Source organism: Candoia aspera, chromosome 6 (assembly GCF_035149785.1).
Source record: "Candoia aspera isolate rCanAsp1 chromosome 6, rCanAsp1.hap2, whole genome shotgun sequence".
Taxonomy (NCBI): Eukaryota; Metazoa; Chordata; class Lepidosauria; order Squamata; family Boidae; genus Candoia; species Candoia aspera.
The window spans coordinates 87,162,100-87,181,751 of NC_086158.1; positions in this window are offsets into that span (position 1 = coordinate 87,162,100).

Here is a 19,652-nt window from a genome sequence, read left to right on the forward strand (position 1 = left end):
ATTATCCTTATTATTAGATTTTTATCCAACCGTTTTTTATATAGGTCAGTGAACTAGTGAGGTGGCTCTATTATTTTTAACATCCCTTCCTCTATTATTCTTTGTTTTAGTATGGTTTTTTATATACCTTTTAATGTATTTATTGATTGTTTTTAGCTTTGTTGTACGCTGCCCAGAGTCACTTGATTGTGAGATGGGCGGCTATATAAATTGGTTTAATAAATAAATAAATAAATAAATAAAAATATATTTTGGTCAACTCAAGGTTTTAATATTTTCACCATCCTTGTTGCCATTCTCTAACCCTATTAAGTGTGGTATCCACAATATTCAAGGTTGGGTCTAACCAGCAAAAAATAAAGAACTTCTGCTTACTATAATTGGAAAATTACACATATTGATGCAGCCTACCGTTTTTTGTAGGCAATTACAATGCTGACTTACATTCAGTTTGCAATCGGCTACTGTTCCAAGATCTTTTTCACAAGTACCATTAATATAATGTGAGGAAAGCCAGTTGCTGTTGTGAACCTGATTTCTCATAATGGAACTGCATCTCATACTTGAAGATTTTGCCAAAACTTTGCTTCCTTTACCTTAGAACAACCTAAGCTGTGTAGTCAGGCTTCCAGGGAAAATGACTGGAGAAAATAGAATCAAATCTCAAGTTCTGGGCTATCCTACACAGCAAGACATGCCTTTGCAAAAAATGACATTTTAATTCCTTTCAATTTTAATTTAGATTCTGTGTCTGTACCATGCCTAGTTATAAGCAGATAATAAATAACACTAGTGAAGATAACCCATACCCAGAACACTAAGTTGATCATTGCTGTGCACTGTACATGTGCCTTTGGGGATGACTCAGAAGTTGCAGCTGGTCCAGACTGCTAGTGGGGCAAACCTGCTCCTGCATAGGCTGCCAGTGAGCTTCCAGGCCCAATTCAAAGTGCTGATTGTTACCTATAATCAGGCCCACAACTAGGGTCTGTGTCACCAGGGGCAAACATGGATGCTGTGCCCATTTTGGTGCCCCCCATGATCATTTTGGCACCCCCCCCAGCTCGGCGCCCAGGGCACATGCCCCGCTTGCCCCCCCCCCCAGTTGCGGCCCTGCCTATAATGACCTAAACAGTGCTATACCTTGCCAAAATTGACTGTGCCTGCCTAAAGCAAATATCTACAGAGGGCCTGCTGAAGATCCCATCTGCCTGACATAGGCGTGGCCCAAGCAGCAGGCCGCTCAGTTCCCATGCTCCTAGGGAACATGCTTCCCTTGGAGGTGTATTTGGCCTTTACTGATTATGGGTAACCATTGTTATGATGTGGTATTGCTTGGTCTTGTCTGTTCTGTTGTATACCAGAACAAATCTCAATTGTTTGTGGCATTTTATAAATATTGGGAGGGAAGGAATCAATTCCATATCCTTTATCTGTGCGTTTGATTTCTGTAAGAGAAGAGCTTTCCATCTGTCTCTGTTACACTTCCTTCAGTTATTTGCAACTAATTTTTCTAACCCATCAACATTATTTTCTGTCTTCTAAAGTCTTGGCTGTAGAGATCTTTACTGAGCAGCTACTGCCTACAAGAGCTGCCACTTTTCTTCCAGCACCCACACAGTGAAGCCATGAGCATCTTTACTGCAAGACCACTAGTTACAGAGCCACAGCTCTTCTTCCAGCAACCCCCCCCCCCTCCAATAGTACAGCTGCCTGCCTGATTGCTGCAGCCCCTAATCTAGGAGAGTGTGCAGATACTGGCTGAAGAACCACATAGGCAAAATAAAGGATGGGGATGGGGAGGAAGGTTGGACCAGAGATAAAATGTAAACCCTGACAAGGGGAGTGCCAGCTACTGGAGCTAGAGAAGTGGACATGGAGTCTGCAACTAATTACTCAGACAGGAAGACATTTGTTTTGTTTATTTCAAGAAGTAATAAAATGAATTTCTTTGTCAGAATTTGTTATGTCATTTATTTAATCCCTTTATCTGCATATATTTAGCACCTATAAAGCCAATAGGGGTATGTAAAACTTTCTGAGTTCAGAAAGACTGTCTAGTTTGCAAGCTCTGAACACGACACAGTTTTCTGTCATTTTGTTCTGAATTCAGAACAGGGTGTTTTGTCTAAATTGTTTTGCATGTTCCAATGTTCCATATATAAATAGAATTAACTTAAATCAAAACCCTCCACCCATAGAGACTTGAAGAACTGTATCCTGCGTCCTGGAACAAGAGACAATGGGTCTTGACCTTCTTCTGTGTGACATCCTTTGAGCATTATATTGTTTCCAGTCATTTTTTTTCAAGGTTAAAAATTCCCATCTCCTTCAGTCTTTCTTCACCAGGAACCTAATTCCAGAGGGCAGACACTGCTACAGGGAAGGCACACTGCTGGGGTCCTAATAGATGGCATTGTTTAATCAAAGGAACCCCAAGCACATCAACTCTGCAAGATCAAATCAGCTGGGCAGATACTGTGGGGTATAGGTGGTCTTTCAGTGCTGATGCATTCCACAGGCTCAGCCAAGTGTCCTTGCAGCTTACACCAGCATTGGGTAGTTTGTCACCATCAGTGGCAAGGGAGAAGGACCTGTTCCGAAGCAGTGACTGAACAGCAGTAAGTGAATTGGTGAACAGAGGGAGGAATTGTTGGGAATGTGGCAAACAGCCAGACTCAGCACCAGCCTGCTTGTCACTTTAGATATCTGTTTGAGCTGGAGTTCTTGCATGCTGCTTATCTCTTCCTCACCACACACTGGTAGAGATGGAGGAAAGAGGAAGGGAAGTTTGTTGTTGCCAGTTGTGAACCCAGGTGCACAATATTTCACACTAATGTGAAACAAGGCAGATGAGCTGCAGAGGCAGCAAAGGCAGCAAAACTTCATGGTCACTGGCTATAAGGTTTAGATGCGCAAGGCATTCCATAGCCATGGAAGGCTCACTGAGTGGCTCTTAACAAGTCACTCTTTCTCAGCCCAATCCACCTCCCAGTGGTCTTACTCGAAAAATAGGAGGAGGACATGCCGTATATACTGACTTGAGTTTCTGAATGAAAGGCAGGATATAACTCAAATGAATAGGGCAGCCAAGGAGTCACAGTTTGTGCCTGAGATCACATTTGCTCTTCATGATGTAGGATACCATCACCACCGGTATTGCTATCTGGAATCTTACAGAGAAGTTGCATAAGATTATTTCTACCAAAGAATGAAGGAAAAGCAGATGTTCAACCAGAAGCAGCAGTTTATTATGGAGATGTGGTAGAACCTGAGCAATCTTTTTGTTTAAATAGTTCATGACATTGCAAGGCAATTTTATTTTATTCTTTAAAAAAGTGACTTAGGGCAGTGTAAAACACAATCCACAACATGAAACCAGTGGCATCCAAGGTTAATACAGTAAGCCTCAATCACAAGAAGGAAACACATCAATAAAGGTTTATTTCCTTGAAAAGCAGCTGCCAAAGGATGTCTCAGTGATCCATCTGTTCAATGTTGCACAAACGACATGCACACTAAGAAGGTCATGCTGAATCAGTGCTGAGAGGTTTGTGCATTCTAGAGAAATGAATGTTTGGTTGCAGAAGTAGCTGATACAGAGGAGAGAAAAGGATTGGGTCACAAGAAGACAAGAAAGAACAAGGGGCTAGACTATCAAGCGCATATGGCTAACAAATAAAATAAAATAAATAAATAAATATGCTAACTCTGATAGCAGCAACAACCAGGGGCCTGGTTCCACGAGTGGATATTCCTTGATGAAGGTAAGCATACTGCCTGTTGTTGCATTAGGAACAAGTGGTTTTTAACAAGGTTAACTCAGGATAATGACGAAGCAACTAAGGCTAAAGTTTATTTCTTTATAGTGTACATTTATCCCCTACTCTTCCTCACAGAAGCTTAAGACAACATAGATAATATTCCCAATTTCAATTTTATATTCTCAATAGTTGTATAAGATAGGTTAGGCTGAAATTCCCCTGTTATCTTCATGGCTGAGTAGGGATTTGAACCTGGGTCTGTCGTTCTAATTGGTCCTCCCTTTTCCTAGGGCTGAAAATTGGGAGACTGTGAGTTCTACTCCCACTTAGGCATAAAGCCATCTGGTTGACCTTGAGCCGCTCCCTCTCACTCAGCCCAGTCCAGGCAGTCGCCAGAGGTCAACAATGACTCGAAGGCACCAAAATAAAACAAACAAACAGCATTCTGTGATTCCAAAGATGGAATGTCTCTTCCCTGGTCAGTCCAAGTCTTCTATTCTAGAGCCCATTTCTGCCAGTCTGATTGCCTGTTATTTCTTACTGAAAGCATGCCTTCCATGTTTAGTTCCATGTTTCTGTCTGGTTGCATGTTTTTTTCTTACTAGAAGCATGCATTCCTGGCCCTTCCCCTTGTCATGAGACAAGCAAGCAGTCTCATGGAGAGGTCTCCTGCAACCTTTAGCCACTTCCTCACCGCTGTTAGAGTCATGGGGTGAGTATGTAAGCATTTTCATGCTGTACTTGAAATGAGATTATACAGCGGTCCACTCAATTGACTTAATGGATTTTAAGAGACTAGATCCTATTAATGCAGTCAGTGCCCCAGGGTATCTCTCCTACTGAAGACAAGATAATCTGCCATGCAAATTAAATCCTGCCTCAAGATGCAAGGTCTGCTTAATGTGATCCATTACACAGTTTACTTGTTTATATCTAATACTGTAACAGGAATAGGCTTCTGAGCAGCAGGACCCAACTAAAAAGAAGAGTAAATTACCAGGAAATGAGCTTTTACTACGACTTCCTCTCTCTTTTTCTCTCTTGATCTCCCTTATTTTCTCTTTTTGTCTTGTCTTTCTTCTCTCAAGAAATCAGCCTTCTTGCACAGAGGGAGACAACCAGGAAAAAAAATTTAGATGCAATCTGTTGGGTGGTGATTTCAGTTATTTCACTGAATAAGGAATATCAGAGATAAAAGATGAAATGCTAAAAATGTGGAAGTGATTAAGAGATGCAAAGAACCACAATTATTTCATCACCAATTCAGGAACACAATCATTAAATGGAGGGGGGGGGGTTAATGAAGCATAGTCATTCTATTCAGGATGTTTCTGAATGAGTTTTTTGCCACCCGTTTAGAAACACAAAATGTCACACTGCTGTTAATATTAGCAAGTTTTCTCTAACATTCAATTGGAATTTCCCATCCTGTAATTTAAATTCATTATTCCGTGTCCTGCACTCTGGAATGATAGAGAACAGGTCTTGACCTCTATTTGTGACATATTTTCAGATACTTGAAGAGTGCTATTATTTTCCAAACTCACTTTTCTCTTTTCAAGACTAAACATCCCTAATTCCTTCACTTTCTCTTGACGGGATTTATTTTCTAGTCCCTGAACATCCTCACTGCCTTGCTCTGAAACTGTTCTGAATAGTCTGAATACTTCTTAAAGTGTACATCTCAGAACTGGACATGATACTTACAGAAGAATCTCATCAACACATCTACAGTTGTAGAGTGGAACTCTTATTTCTTGTGATGTGGAAATTAAAGTTCTATAACTGCTGTCTATAACTGTATTTGCCTTTTCTTCATCCACCCCACACTGCTGACAAATGCAAAGTAATAGTAATGGTATTTCCGAAAAAGATTTTGGCTTGCCATTGATTGCAAGCTGAGTCAGCAGTGCGATATGGATCCACACCACACTTTGTGAAGGATTCAAACAAATGGAAATAGGTGCAGAGAAGGGCAGTGGGGATGATCAGGGAACTAGAAACCAAGTTTATTGAAGAGAGACTGAAGGAGTTGGAAAGTTTAGCAAGAAAAGAAGACTGAGGGGGATGTAATCACACTTTTTATGTACTTGACAAGAATTCATATAGAAGAAGACTGATCTGTGGAAGAATGGATTTAAGTTACAGGAAGGAGGATTCCAACTGATTGTTATTAAAAACAAACAAACAAACTTGCTAACAGCAAAAGTGGTTCAACAGTCAAACCAATTATCCAGAGAGATGGTGAGTATGTTCAAGAGGAAGCTAGGCAGCCATCTGTCAGGGATGCTTTAATTTGGAACTGATTTTTTTTGCAGCAGGGGTTCTGCACACTGCACTGAGTAGGGGGTTGGACTCCATAGCCTAAATGGCCACTTCCAATTCTATGACTGTATGATTTGCATAAGGAGATGAAAGTATTGTTAAGGCAAAGCAGAGAGGAAAATAGGGAAGGAAATGGAAGCCTGGCAATTACCTGCAATAGCAGAGCCCTTCTACTTTGCAGGATGACAGCAGTGAAATCTGCAGAATAAATCTTCCAAACACTGCTTAGAGCTCCTGAAGGAAACATATCCCCAAAATATTGACTGACAGTGTGAAACAATTGGAAACATTTATGTGATTTTGCACCTGGCAAACTTGTCTTTTATAACTGAGGGAAAGCCAGGTTTACCCAGATCAGGCAAAAATCATCTCAGATCACAAGATGTCCTAGATCTTCATGGTGCTGTGCTCTTGTTCTTGCCACCTGGCCTGTGGCTGCCCTGGGTTCAATTCAAGCCCTGTGGATTTGTGAAGAACACCAGTTGCCTTTCCTGCTTTCCTCTAAAACAGGTTTTCAGCATCCCATTACTCCATGTTGATAGCGGATGATCTGCCTCTCTGTTCGATGCTGTCATAAACTTTCAGCTCATTATGAAGCTTGGCTGAGACAGGACAGGGGAGGTTAGTTACTCTGTCTATGAGCAAGAGTTTGGCATGGCATATTTTACGTGGGACCACCATCTCAGGCGTCTGTCACCAACTTGTCTGCTCGTGCCCTAAGGTACACAGTTACTTCTTCTCCCACCCACCTCTTGTGCCCCAGCAGAGGTACACTGGAGCTGCCGCATAACAGCGGTTTTCTGGAATGCCTTCTTATCGGGGCTCTGAAACTATTTGAGCCATGCAGGCAGACAAAAGGCTTGTCTCTCAACTGCTGAGCAGGCTGAAGGGATCCCTTTCAACACTCACAGATTGCTCTGTGTTCACTTAATTGACAGACCTGGCCATCTCCGAGGGCAGTGGCATGCAGCTGCTGTGGGCTGCTCCTTCTTTGGCAGGCTGCTTTTCATCAGGGAAATGGCTTTGGAGTGGTGTTGTTGAGGGCAGCATCTCCTTTTCTGCACATGATACTTTTACATGGTAACAGAGTCCTCCTCTGGGTGAGACCTCCTTTCCCCTGCAGTCATCAAGGCTTTCCTGCTTATCCCAAACTGGAGAGTATCCCGCGTTCCTTTCCTGTAAATCATTAGCTTCCCCCAAACCCAAGTGTTGTTTGTTTGTTTGTTTCTCTAAGTAAGATTATTGGGTCCAATTGCTAAACAGGGACTCTTCTGTTAGAAACTCATGAGCTAAGCCCCCCACCCCCGTCGCTTCCATCTCTGCAAAAGTTCTGTGGCTCAACTAGTGTGGGGGAGAATTGAAGCAGGGAGGGCAGAAAGTGAGTAGTAAGACCACCTGAGTTGTTGGCCCACTGAATGGGAATTCATTCCTGAAAGCCAAGAACAGAATTAGAAAATGGTATGGACAGACAGCAGAGAAATATAAAGAGCTGTTATTTTGCCATAAAGTCACGTGATAAACTCAGCCCATCATTAAGTAATGTAACATTATGTCATCAATGATTGGTTCAGTGGTACTTACTGTAAAATAAGGAGAAATGAATATTGCCATGTGGAGAGGAAAGTAAGCAGCACCAAATAAAAACAATGAAGAATGAAAGAAAAAAAAGTATGAATAAACATTGTGGAGGACTTTTTCTTGCCAACATAATATCTGTTGTTTTAAAATCCTGTATGATCAATTCCATGCCAGAAAGACACAGAGGAAATTGTTCAGCATCTAATGCAGTTAAAAGTCAATAAATATGTTATAAACTTATCTCCTCCCCCACAAAAAAGTTTTCCAACTTGTTTGTCTAGTTAAAACATTTTCAGCCGAATTTTCTATATAAGAATTGATAGCACATTCTAAAGTAAAACATCAAGTTATGATAATACTAAATTATAGTGAAGTTCAAAGTAAAATAATTTTAAAAATTCAAATGACTGTGCTCGAGGAAAACTGGAAGCTGTGTCAGCAGGCTGGGCTCACTTCTATGGGGAACACATTCCCTTGCCCTGTGCTGGAAGAAAACCTGCCTCAAGTGGCTTTTGTTCAGGCTGAGAAAGACAGAGATGGATCTTAAGACTGGAGCAGGTTCACACAGGGAAGGGGGAATTCTTGAGATACTTTGTATGCCTAGATTGTTAGGCAGGGCCGCAACTGGGGCGGGGGGCAAGTGGTTCATGTGCCCTGGGTGCTGCCCTGGTGGGGCACCAAAATGAGCACTGGGGGGGCACCAAAATGGGCATGGAATCCATGTTTGTTCCGGGTGACACAGACCCTAGTTGCGGGCCTGCTGTTAGGGGTTTAAAAGTTAAAACATACCAATCTTCCTGCAGAAGTCTAATAGCTGAGTTATATTGTTTTGGTGCAGGGCAAGGAAAAGAGATGATGTTACTAATAATAGCATTTGGGTAATTAATTTCCACATAGCATCCCAAAATGAAATTGATACAATAGTTCTCCTTATTTTCCAGACTCCTTATTTTTCAGATATCCAATAGCTGTGCGGTCTTTCATGTTTACCATGGCAAGAACTGCTTTGCCCGTCACCTTTGGACAAGCTGGGATCAGAGTGGTGGTGAAGCCGTGAGTCACAGAGGAATGGGTAGGAGACAGCACATTGGGAATTAACTATCTGTTACTCAATGACAAGAAGCGTCCAAGAAGGATAGAGCAAAAGATCTCTGAAACACAAAAGGACTGAGAATAATAAGCAAGAATAGGCAAGATTCATGGACCCTTCAGTGCACTGCTTTTCTGTTAGAAACAGAGGAATGGGCTGTCCAGAAACCAGTTGGGCAAGTTGAAGTTCAGGTCATTTATGTTTTCTGACACATATAATTTTGAAGAAGGATAGTTTGTCTCGATTCTCATGGTACTGAATGATGCATCTTCTTTTTGCAAGACAAAACCATTGGGGGTTCAGAAAAAAAACATTACGTGGCCAAGAAATCAGCACCACTATTTTGTATGAGAAGAAATTTGCTTATCGGGCCACAAAAACAGACCCGGCTAGAACTAACCCAAGAGATTTCTAGTCTGTGGTGAGTACAGGTCCCAAAGGATCAAAGCCCACTCGAAGTGGCCCACTTCAAAAGAGGACTGAGATTTAAACCATATGCAGAATATGCATTGGAACTGTTGCTGCTCTGCATTGCAGACAGGCAAAAATGGTTGCATAGGTTTATAGATCAATATTGAATTAGAAGTATCATTTACTGCTACCAATAAAATTACATGCATGTCCAATAGCATCCTTCTTTCCTGTGTACCAGCACAAGAAGAGGCAATTTGGAATGAGTGAAGACATTTTCCAATTGGCACCCATCATTTTTTCTTCCATGGTTTGAAGTCTCAAAAGCTTGGCATCCTGCTGGTGATGTTGCATTTCCAGTGAGATAAGCATTAAAAGCCTTTTTGCCTCCTCTACATTTTTTCAGATTGCCCCTTCCTATTCTTTGCAAGAAGGTAAAACCGCCCAGTTTTTTTCCTTATTACATTTAATTAGCATCTGTCATGTTCATCGTTCCAATGTTCTGAATACATTGTAACGTTTCGCATGTCACTTTCCTGATCCGTGTTTCACGGTTGCTGAGTGGAGATTTCCAGCCGTGCCAGGCTGTAATCTCCTTACTGTAACTGTGGAATGTATGTTTGGGTTATTGCCTGTGTTCAAGGTTACTTTCTCAGGCCGATGTGTGTGACGGTTGCCAACACCTGGGAGGGGGTGGTTACTAAGTGGGAGCAAGGGCGGATCAGGTTTGAAGCGAGGGTTTTTAGTTTGTATTTGGCGCGCTTTTGCTCATTCTCAGCTTTCTTCGTATTTGCACACTATTCTCTCAATAAATCAGTTTTCCTTAAGCACCTGCTTGTGAGACTGAGTCTGTCAGAATAGGCAACCATTACAGCATCTTATTCTCAGTGGGAGGAAAGGATCCAAGAAAGGCAAGAATACAGAAATGGCATGAGGGAGTAGAAGTGGGAAGGTGGCTCAACTGCAAGAGAGCTGCACAAAATTGACCTGTTTGGTTCCTTTTATGTCACACTTGTATTTACTGGAGGCAGCTGCAGTTTGTTCTGTCCTTTCAGCTACTCTATGGGACCCTGGCAGGATGCAGATGGAACTACAAAGCAGCCCTTGTTGTCGGTAATCTGAGTCACATGTCAGATCCTTATTTGCTGTCAGTGGCTTTATTAAAGTCTACAGTTTCAAGCCCTCAAGCCTCACCTATTGTGTCCCTCAGCCCCACAGCTTGTCTTAGAGAAAGCTAGTAATTATCAGCTCCCACACGAGCACAGAGAGGACAGACCTGGATGCGTTTCATATCCCGTACAACAAGGCCAAAGAAGTGGGGGGTGTTCGGCGATGCCTTAGGAGACAAAAAGGACTGAGTCTAAATTGAATGCAAGATCTAAACTGATGCTGCCACGTCTCCCACCAATAAATACAAACTGATTTGTATATCGTTTTGAATTGCAGGTCACTGACTGTAAGATCTGCCTTACTGTTTTTTAACCATCTGGCTTCTTCCCTATCCCCTGCTTGGTTTCTGCAGAACTCCAAAGCTTATACACTCTTGTGTGATTGCATAAGAATCATTTTGGTGAATCTCAGTAAAGGTATTACGCACTATGTATTTTGGGTTTCCTAAGCTATCTCTGTTTCTCTGGTTTGCCATTTGGACTGGCACAGATGAAGCTTGTCTTTATGTGATTTGGGCATCCCAGATGCCTAAAACCAATAAGTTGTACTAATTGTTGATGTGTGATACTCAAAAATGGGTCTTATGGTTCATGTGCCATAGTGGCTTACTTTGTGACAGAAATTATTTTACATAATGATTTTGTTTCAGAAAATTATGGGTTTTGTGGATAATTATATTATCTTGAATTACCAATACTGCAGGTGACTAACAGAAATGGATATAATGTTCTCTTATGGTTGCAAGGAGATTGATCCTACAGCATTGGAAGGACATTCATTTTCCGTCAATTATATAGTGATCTGGAAATCTTACTTTTCTTTTTGTAACTGAGCAAACATTCAACCACTGAAATCTCTTTTGAAGGGTCATTGGAAGACATCTAAAAATTGTACACATCAGAAGATATGGATACATGACAGTTCCCTCTCCAACATTATTTTATTTATTTGAAAGACAAAGTTTTCCTCCAAATAACTTGTCTTAAAAATGGAACAGTCATCTTGGATTTGCTGAGAATAAATAATGGAGGCAATTAGCTTTTTCTGTTTAATCTTCCTGGGGGTTAGTAAGTACAATATAATGTATAAGTGCAAATCACTTCAAAGGTAAACCAAATTAAATACTGGCATTTGAAGATTAGGTCTCCAAATGTTTTATAGAAGAATGGTACACTGAAAGCCATAGAATGGAACAAGAAGAAATAAAAACTTTCTACCAGTGATACCTTGAAAAACAAACATGAAAATGAATATATAGCAATATGCAGTCATGTCCTGCAGTGCTCATGGCAGATCTGTTTTCATGCCTGAGAACAATCTGGCATATATTTGCAACAAGTGCAAACTTTTAATGTTGCTTGGACAAAAAAAACAGGATTGCAGCAATGAATGGCCACATTTCCCTTGATGTAAGAGGATGAAGAATACAATTAGTGAATGCCTGGCTATGAAATGGTGTTGATGGGAAAGATTTGATTTCTTGAATCATGGTCTAAGTCAGGCGTGTCCAACCCACAGCCCACAGGCTTCATGCAGCCCTGAACAGCTAGTAATGTGGCCCCCCAAAATCGTAAACTTTTAAGATTAGTTTGCGATCTTTTTTGTGACTTGTTCGCGTGGTGCTCAAGTGCAGACTGTGTTGGTAGCAACAATGGAACACTGTGTAGGGCAGTGCAATGCTAACACCGCTGCCACCCACTACACACATCAGCTTGTGGCGACTTGGCATTATATATAATATTTCAACCTACCTACACGTGTTCTGTGATATCAGGTGTTTATTGTTATTATTATTAAGTAGACATGTAAGTTTTCTTATTTGATTATTAAACTTTGCTTTGTTTCTTTGCCTACCTAACAATTTACAATGGGCTTTTGTTATTTCTTAAAAAATATATTTATTCCTAAATAAATTTATTCCAGCATGGCTTCAATATCATTTCAACAGAAAACAGAATCCAAAAGAGAAAAAGAAAAATCGCAGATGAAGGAAGAGAATTCAACAAAAAATGGACAGATGAGTACTTTTTTGTTGAGACAAATACTAAGGCACTATGCTTAATTTGTAGGGAAAATGTGTCAGTTTTCAAAGACAACAATTTGGAAAGGCATATACGGAAAGACATGCTGCCAAATTCGAAGCGTGTCAAGGAATTTGTCATAAAGACAAATTAGCGGAAGTGAAAAAAAAATCTGTTGTCTCCACAATTTTTTTTTAAAAAGTCACAACTCAAAAGGATTCTATTATAAAAGCTATAGCTATAAAAGCTATAAAAGCTAAAAGTTCCTTAAAAGTATGGATGCTGATTATGGGGACATCATTTACTTTTCTGAAGTATGGTGGCTAAGTCAGAGTAAAATGCGGAAAAGATGTCATGATTTGCAAAATGAAATCAAGTTGTTTATAGAATCAAAAAGAAATTTGAAAATGGCTCACAGATTTAGCATTTTTGGTGGATTTAATCACTCATTTAAATGAGTTAAACATGAGTCTTCAAGGTGAAAACCAACTTATCACTGCAATGTTTCAAACCATAACAGCGTATGAAATGGAATTTAAAATATGGCAAGCTCAAGTTATGGAAAATAATTTTATTCATTTTAATATGTTGGCTAAACACAGTCCTGTGAACAGCAAGAAATATGTAGCTTTGCTTTTTGGTTTGATACAGGAATTTGAGAACAGGTTTCAAGATTTCTGGAAAAATCATCAATATTTTGGTATATCTTGACTCCATTTTCAGTCGACATAACTACATTACCTCCGAATTTTCAAATGGAATGCATAGAGTTGCAATAAGACATTCATCTCAAAGAAAAATTTGATCATGTCTCTCTACTGGACTTTTATAAGACCTATCTTCCCAGAGAAAAATATCCCTCGCTTCACAATCACACCTTATTCATGACATCGCTTTTTGGCAGCATGTACATTTGTGAGCAACTATTTTCAAGGATGAAGCCTGCAAAGAGTAAAATTAAAATTAAAATTTCTGACGAGCACCTTGAGAACTCACTGGGAATTGCAACCACCTTCATTGAACTAGATTTGATGAATTGGTTTCAGAAAAACAAAGTCAAATATCCCACTAGTTTTATGTTGCCCTCTTTTTTAAATTTTATAATAAAAATATTTTTAAAAATGAAGTTTTATTACGTATATACATTAACTATATTATATATTTTATGTGTGGGCCAAGACAATTCCTCTCACTCAGTGTGGCCCAGGGAAGCCAAAAGGTTGGACACCCATGGTCTAAGTTATTTAGATGGTGTAATTCTGACACTAGATGTGTTGCACCTGAAATGTACCGTAAAGATATGCTTGGCCTAACCATAGTGAGATTGATTATGAATATTTTAAATGGAATCTTTTGGGGGTTGGAGATGAAAACTCTCAAGTAAGGCTACACTTAAAGATGTGCAGTATGTAAAGATGTGATAGTGTTACTTTAATGCAACCAACTAGAATCCTAGTGAAAACCAGAAAGAACTTGGTGTTTTTGTACATATGCTAATGCTCAGGGAGTCCAAGAAAATTTATGATGTACAAGTAGTCCTCGCTTAACAATCCTAATTGGGACTGGAATTTCCATTGCTAAGCACAGTGGTCATTAAGCAAAACATCATGTGACCACACCACTTAGCAACAGCAGTTCTGGCAGTCCCAGTTGCGGTCATTAAGCGAGGGCCATGTGGTTGTTAGGTGAGGACCTCGTTTCTCCTGCCATGTGCAAATTGCCTCCACTGCAACTTCCCCCATCCACCTATCTTCCCCCCCACCTCTGCCATTATGGCTGCCCTGTACAGCATGGTTAAGATGAAGAGGCCACTGTATTCTGCCACCGCTGCCTTCCTGCTGCCACCCCTGCCATCCTCAGCTTATATTTCTTGTGTTCTTCTTGTTGGAAGTGTTAGCAAATCCAGCATGCCTCATTAGCATGTGCATTAGCATGTAAATTGAGTTTGTCCCACAATGCAACTCTGAGGAAGCTGTTTGCCACCACTCCCACTTCCTCTCTCCTTGTTCCTCCTCCTTCCACCAGGAGCAAAGCACATGAATGTGTGCTGCTCCATTTCTGTGCGCCATGTGGTGTGCCTGGAATACCCCTTTTCTTCCACGCAGCTCTTAGCAGCTGTAGGGCTAAGAGTGAATTATGTATAAGGACGAAAGAAGAACAAAGATTTCATCTTTTTCACCAAACATGGATGTAACTGGACCAACAATAAAGTCAGTAAGATATTCTTTCACTTACTTTTAAACCTACTACGTCTAAGCATGCAATTCTTTATGCTTGGGAGGGCTGAGTATGTAAGATCAATAACTGTCCTGACTAAGCAAAGACCATGCCGAGACAAGGAGGAAGTCTCTAGTGTTTTATTACTGCTATAGTAGACAGAAAATCCTACCAAACTGAAAAAGTGTGGGAAAACCCAGACAAATAAACCCCAAAAGTCAAGGTGGGTCTGTTCTGGGTTTCTTTGAATGACAGCATGCGTTTTCCCCCCTGGATAGGAGCCCCCTCCTGCTCACCATCAGTACTCATGACATCAACCTGTGTTTCTTTGGCGTGCTCATTAAAGCTATCTAAGATAATATTCTTTTTCTGTGGACAGCTTCACAGCTGTGTTAAGCTCTGCTCTATTCTGTGGTTCTAGCAGACCATTAAATGGCTTCACCTTCCTCCTCAGCATTTTACAGTCAAATACTTGATTATTCATGTTTTTATTTACTCTTGTTCATTCAGACTGTCTTTTTTATTTTTCTGGGGATGAGTTTTAAAGTGTAAGTTGCTTGGGTATTTGTTCTGAACAGAAAAATGGTATGTAATCCAAGTAAGTTATATCTTATATCTTATATTTATATTTTATGTATTATATTTTGTTTTTATTGTATTTGTTTTATTGTATCTTATTCTTTTAGCTTTACTGTAAACCACCAGAGTCCCTCTTTTGGGGGAGATGGGCAGTAGTGAAATTTGATAAATAAATAAATACTGGCATTAATTAGCTCTACATGGAGCTGCCCTTGAAGACTACCCAGAAGTTATAACTGGTCCAGAATGAGGCAGCGTGTGCAGTGTTGGGTGTTGCTTTGTTCCCCCATATCACACTCCTGTTGCACAAGCTGCATTGGCTCCTAGTTTCCTTCTGGGTACAATTCAAGTTGCTGGTTATCACCTTTAAAGCCCTACATTGCATGGGACCAGGTTATTTGCAGGACTATCAAACCCTGAGAGTACCTGCCTGTCTGCCCCACCAGAGAGGAGAGAGTAAGCACACTCCAGTTCCCTTCCCTTACACATTGCCAGTTTGCGGGTCCACAGAAGTGTGCCTTTACCTTTGAAGCCCCTACCCTATGCAACACCCTCCCCCTAGATCCAGCAAGCCCCTACCCTTTTAACTTTCTGGTAAGTACTAAAGGGCTGGTTTTTCTCCCAAACATTGGGATAGGGGAAGAGACAGTTGAAGGAGAATGCTGTGGGCTGCATCAGGGAAGTTGGCTGTGGTGCCAGGTTTTTCTCTTTTTGGTTTTATTGGGGTTTTGTTTTTGTTTTTAAAGTTTGTATTTACTCTTTTATGCATTGGCTGGGAGCCACCCAGAGTTTGGTTTTAAGATGGGCAGCCATATAAGAGTTTTAAATAAATAAATAAATAAAATTAATACTGAACTAAGAAAAACTCACAATTTTCTTGATTTTTCATCAGCTTAATTTTTTTGTTAAAGATGCATTGAAGTGGTAGTTCTTTAAAAACACACCCTTGAATGTGTCTTCCTTTATCTTTATTATGGTAACTGACCAACATTTTGTACAATTTGTTTAAAAGATTACAAGATTCAGAAACAGAGTCTTTTGTAGATAATTAATAGAAAAAATGATTTAACCTACAAATACAAGTTCTACATACAAGTAGTAAGAACACTGAAAAAAAATTTTTGAAAACTAATTGGAACTTCTGGTGGTGACATGGTGGACTAAGCAGCTGTGCCCACGGGCTTAGCAGGTGGAACTGACAATGCAGCAATTTTTTTCAGGCTCAGGCAGGTTTTCCTGAAGCCCAGGAGTGTTCTCTGGATGGGCTTCTGGTGGGGAACATGGCCGACTGAACAGCTGTGTCTGTGAGCTCTGCGGACAGAACTGACAATGCGGCCCTTTTTACCTGAAGCCCAGAGCTTTTTCATGAATAAAGAAAAAGCTCAGAATTATCCCATTTGTCCTCAGGAATGGCGTCTTGTAGCCAGAGATTCGCAAACAGCGATTGTGACAATCTGGCAAGAGCCGCTGAGACTGGGATGGCACCATTTCCAAGCCACACTGTGGCCTTAAAGTGACACTAGGTTGAGCCATCCCATTTCTAAATCACCCAATTTTTTTTTTTAAAGTTTATGTACCCTTTTTACAACAAGAAGAAATGGACTCTCTTGGTGCTTATCATTATTTCTGGATTAAATTTTTTAAAAAAATCTTTTAAAGTTTTGGCTTCTTTTTCCATTTAAATAGTAAGGAGAAATGAGAAATAATTGCCTCCCTATTATTACTTTTGTATTGAATTTGAAGGATTTGATATTTTCCTGCAAGTTGAATTTGTTGTTTTGAATCTTCAGTTTTCTGTTTTCGCTTTCCTTGTGAGTTGTCTGTTAGCTTGTTAGCATGTTAGCACACTTTCTTTTGTGTCAATTTCATTCAGAAGTGTTCCATTAACTTATTAACTATCTTTGTGAGCCAAGTATCTAGGAGGTGCCATAACCTACTGCCTGAAACATGGAGGATTTTGAGGAGATTATCTTCAAAGAGATCTTTTCAGATTTCTGTCAAACTATTTTGCAAATTATTCTGGACATTGGGGAAAATATTATTTCTAAAATGTGTCCTCTGGCTGAGGACATTATGGAAGAAGATGAAGATTCTAACAAAAATAGAGATGTTTCTCCTGACTGCGAGATTGAAGCAATACCAAGCAAAGATTATATTCTGGTGCTGAAGGGGTTAAAGGGATAGTCTGAGCTGCAAATTACAAAGGGAGTTGTTTTTCTGAGGGAATGTTATGGGAAATAAGAGGATCTGTTTTGTGGAAGGTTTCTTGTTGAGAAGTCTGAGATTCTAAGGGGGGCAGTTGGGCTGTTTGGTTTTTCTATGAAAAATGCCTTGTGTGTAATATGAAGATATGTAAATGTTCTGGTATATTTTGAAGTGCGGTAAAGATTTAAGACTTCAGCAAAGGAACGTTACCTTGTCATGGTGCTGGAGCTTGAGCACCTCAATGATGCCATGAGCTAAACCGTGAAGGGCCACCCAAGACGGGAAGGTCATGACAGAGAGGTCAGACTAAATGCGATCCCTGGGGAAGGTAATGGCAACCCACCCCAGTATTCCTGCCATGAAAACTAAATGGATCAGTACAACCAGAGATATGTTGGTATACCATTGGAAGATGAGACCCCCAGGTCAGAAGATGGTCAAAATGCTACTGGGAAGGAACAGAGGATGAGTTCCACTAGCCCCAGACGTGATAACGCAGCTAGCTCAAAGCCGAAAGGACGGCTAGCAGCCGATGGTGCTGGTGGTAAACAACAAATCCAATGTTCTAAGGATCAGCACAGCATTGGAAGCTGGAATGTAAGATCTATGAGCCAGGGCAAATTGGATGTGGTTATTGGTGAGATGTCAAGATTAAAGATAGACATTCTGGGTGTCAGTGAACTGAAATGGACTGGAATGGGCCACTTCACATCAAATGACCACCAGATCTACTACTGTGGACAAGAGGACCACAGAAGAAATGGAGTAGCCTTGATAATTAATCGTAAAGTGGCTAAAGCAGTGCTTGGATACAATCCAAAAAACGATAGAATGATCTCAATTCGAATTCAGGGCAAGCCATCTAACATCACAGTGATCCAAATATGCGCCCCAACCACAGATGCTGAAGAAGCTGAAGTAGAGCAGTTCTATGAGGATCTGCAGCACCTACTGGGCAACACACCTAAAAGAGATGTTATTTTCATCACAGGAGACTGGAATGCTAAGGTAGGCAGTCAAATGACACCTGGAATTAGAGGTAAGCATGGTCTGGGAGAACAAAACGAAGCAGGACATAGGCTGATAGAATTTTGCCAAGACAACTCACTCTGCATAACAAACACTCTCTTCCAACAACCTAAGAGACGGCTTTATACACGGACTTCACCAGATGGATAACACCGAAATCAGATTGACTAAATCCTTTGCAGCCAAAGGTGGTGGATATCTATACAGTCGGTAAAAACAAGACCTGGAGCTGACTGTCGTTCCGATCACGAACTTCTTCTTGCACAATTTAGGATCAGACTAAAGAGATTAGGGAAGACCCACAGATCAGCTAGATATGAGCTCACTAATATTCCTAAGGAATATGCAGTGGAGGTGAAGAATAGATTTAAGGGACTGGACTTAGTAGATAGGGTCCTGGAAGAACTATGGACAGAAGTTCACAACATTGTTCAGGAGGCGGCAACAAAATACATCCTAAAGAAAGAGAAAACCAAGAAGGCAAAATGGCTGTCTGCTGAGACACTAGAAGTAGCCCAAGAAAGAAGGAAAGCAAAAGGCAACAGTGATAGGGGGAGATATGCCCAATTAAATGCAAAATTCCAGAGGTTAGCCAGAAGAGATAAGGAATTATTTTTAAACAAGCAATGTGCGGAAGTGGAAGAAGACAATAGAATAGGAAGGACAAGAGACCTCTTCCAGAAAATTAGAAATATTGGAGGTAAATTCCAGGCAAAAATGGGCATGATCAAAAACAAAGATGGCAAGGACCAACTTAAAAAGTGTAAAACACAAGAAAAGAATTTTGGAGTTTACATAAAGAAGTGACTTCTGACTTTCAACAAGAATATACAACAATTTCCATAATTAATCCCTTACTCTATATCAAACCAAGATCACATTATTTCTATACCATTAGCACATTGTAAAAATCACTAAATACAATTGCTCCTTCCCCCTATATTTGAAAAAAAAAAAGAAGTAAACCTCTAAATCAACTTCCCTCCATTTATTTAATTATTTCCTTCCTATCACCATTCTATATATTTCTGTGCACTATAATAAAAATCAGTTTATAAAAGCATATCAATTGTCTACTTTTATAATTAATAGTACAACAATAATCTGTTTCTTCTAAGAATGAGATCGGGATTTCTGTTGAGATGCTGGATGAAGATTAGATAGTGGAGTTGAAGAAATTTAATGGAGAGAGGAATCTGCAAGCATGGCATTTTTGGTGAAATGCCATGAAAAAGAAGGGGTCATTATGTATGGGAGGTTTTC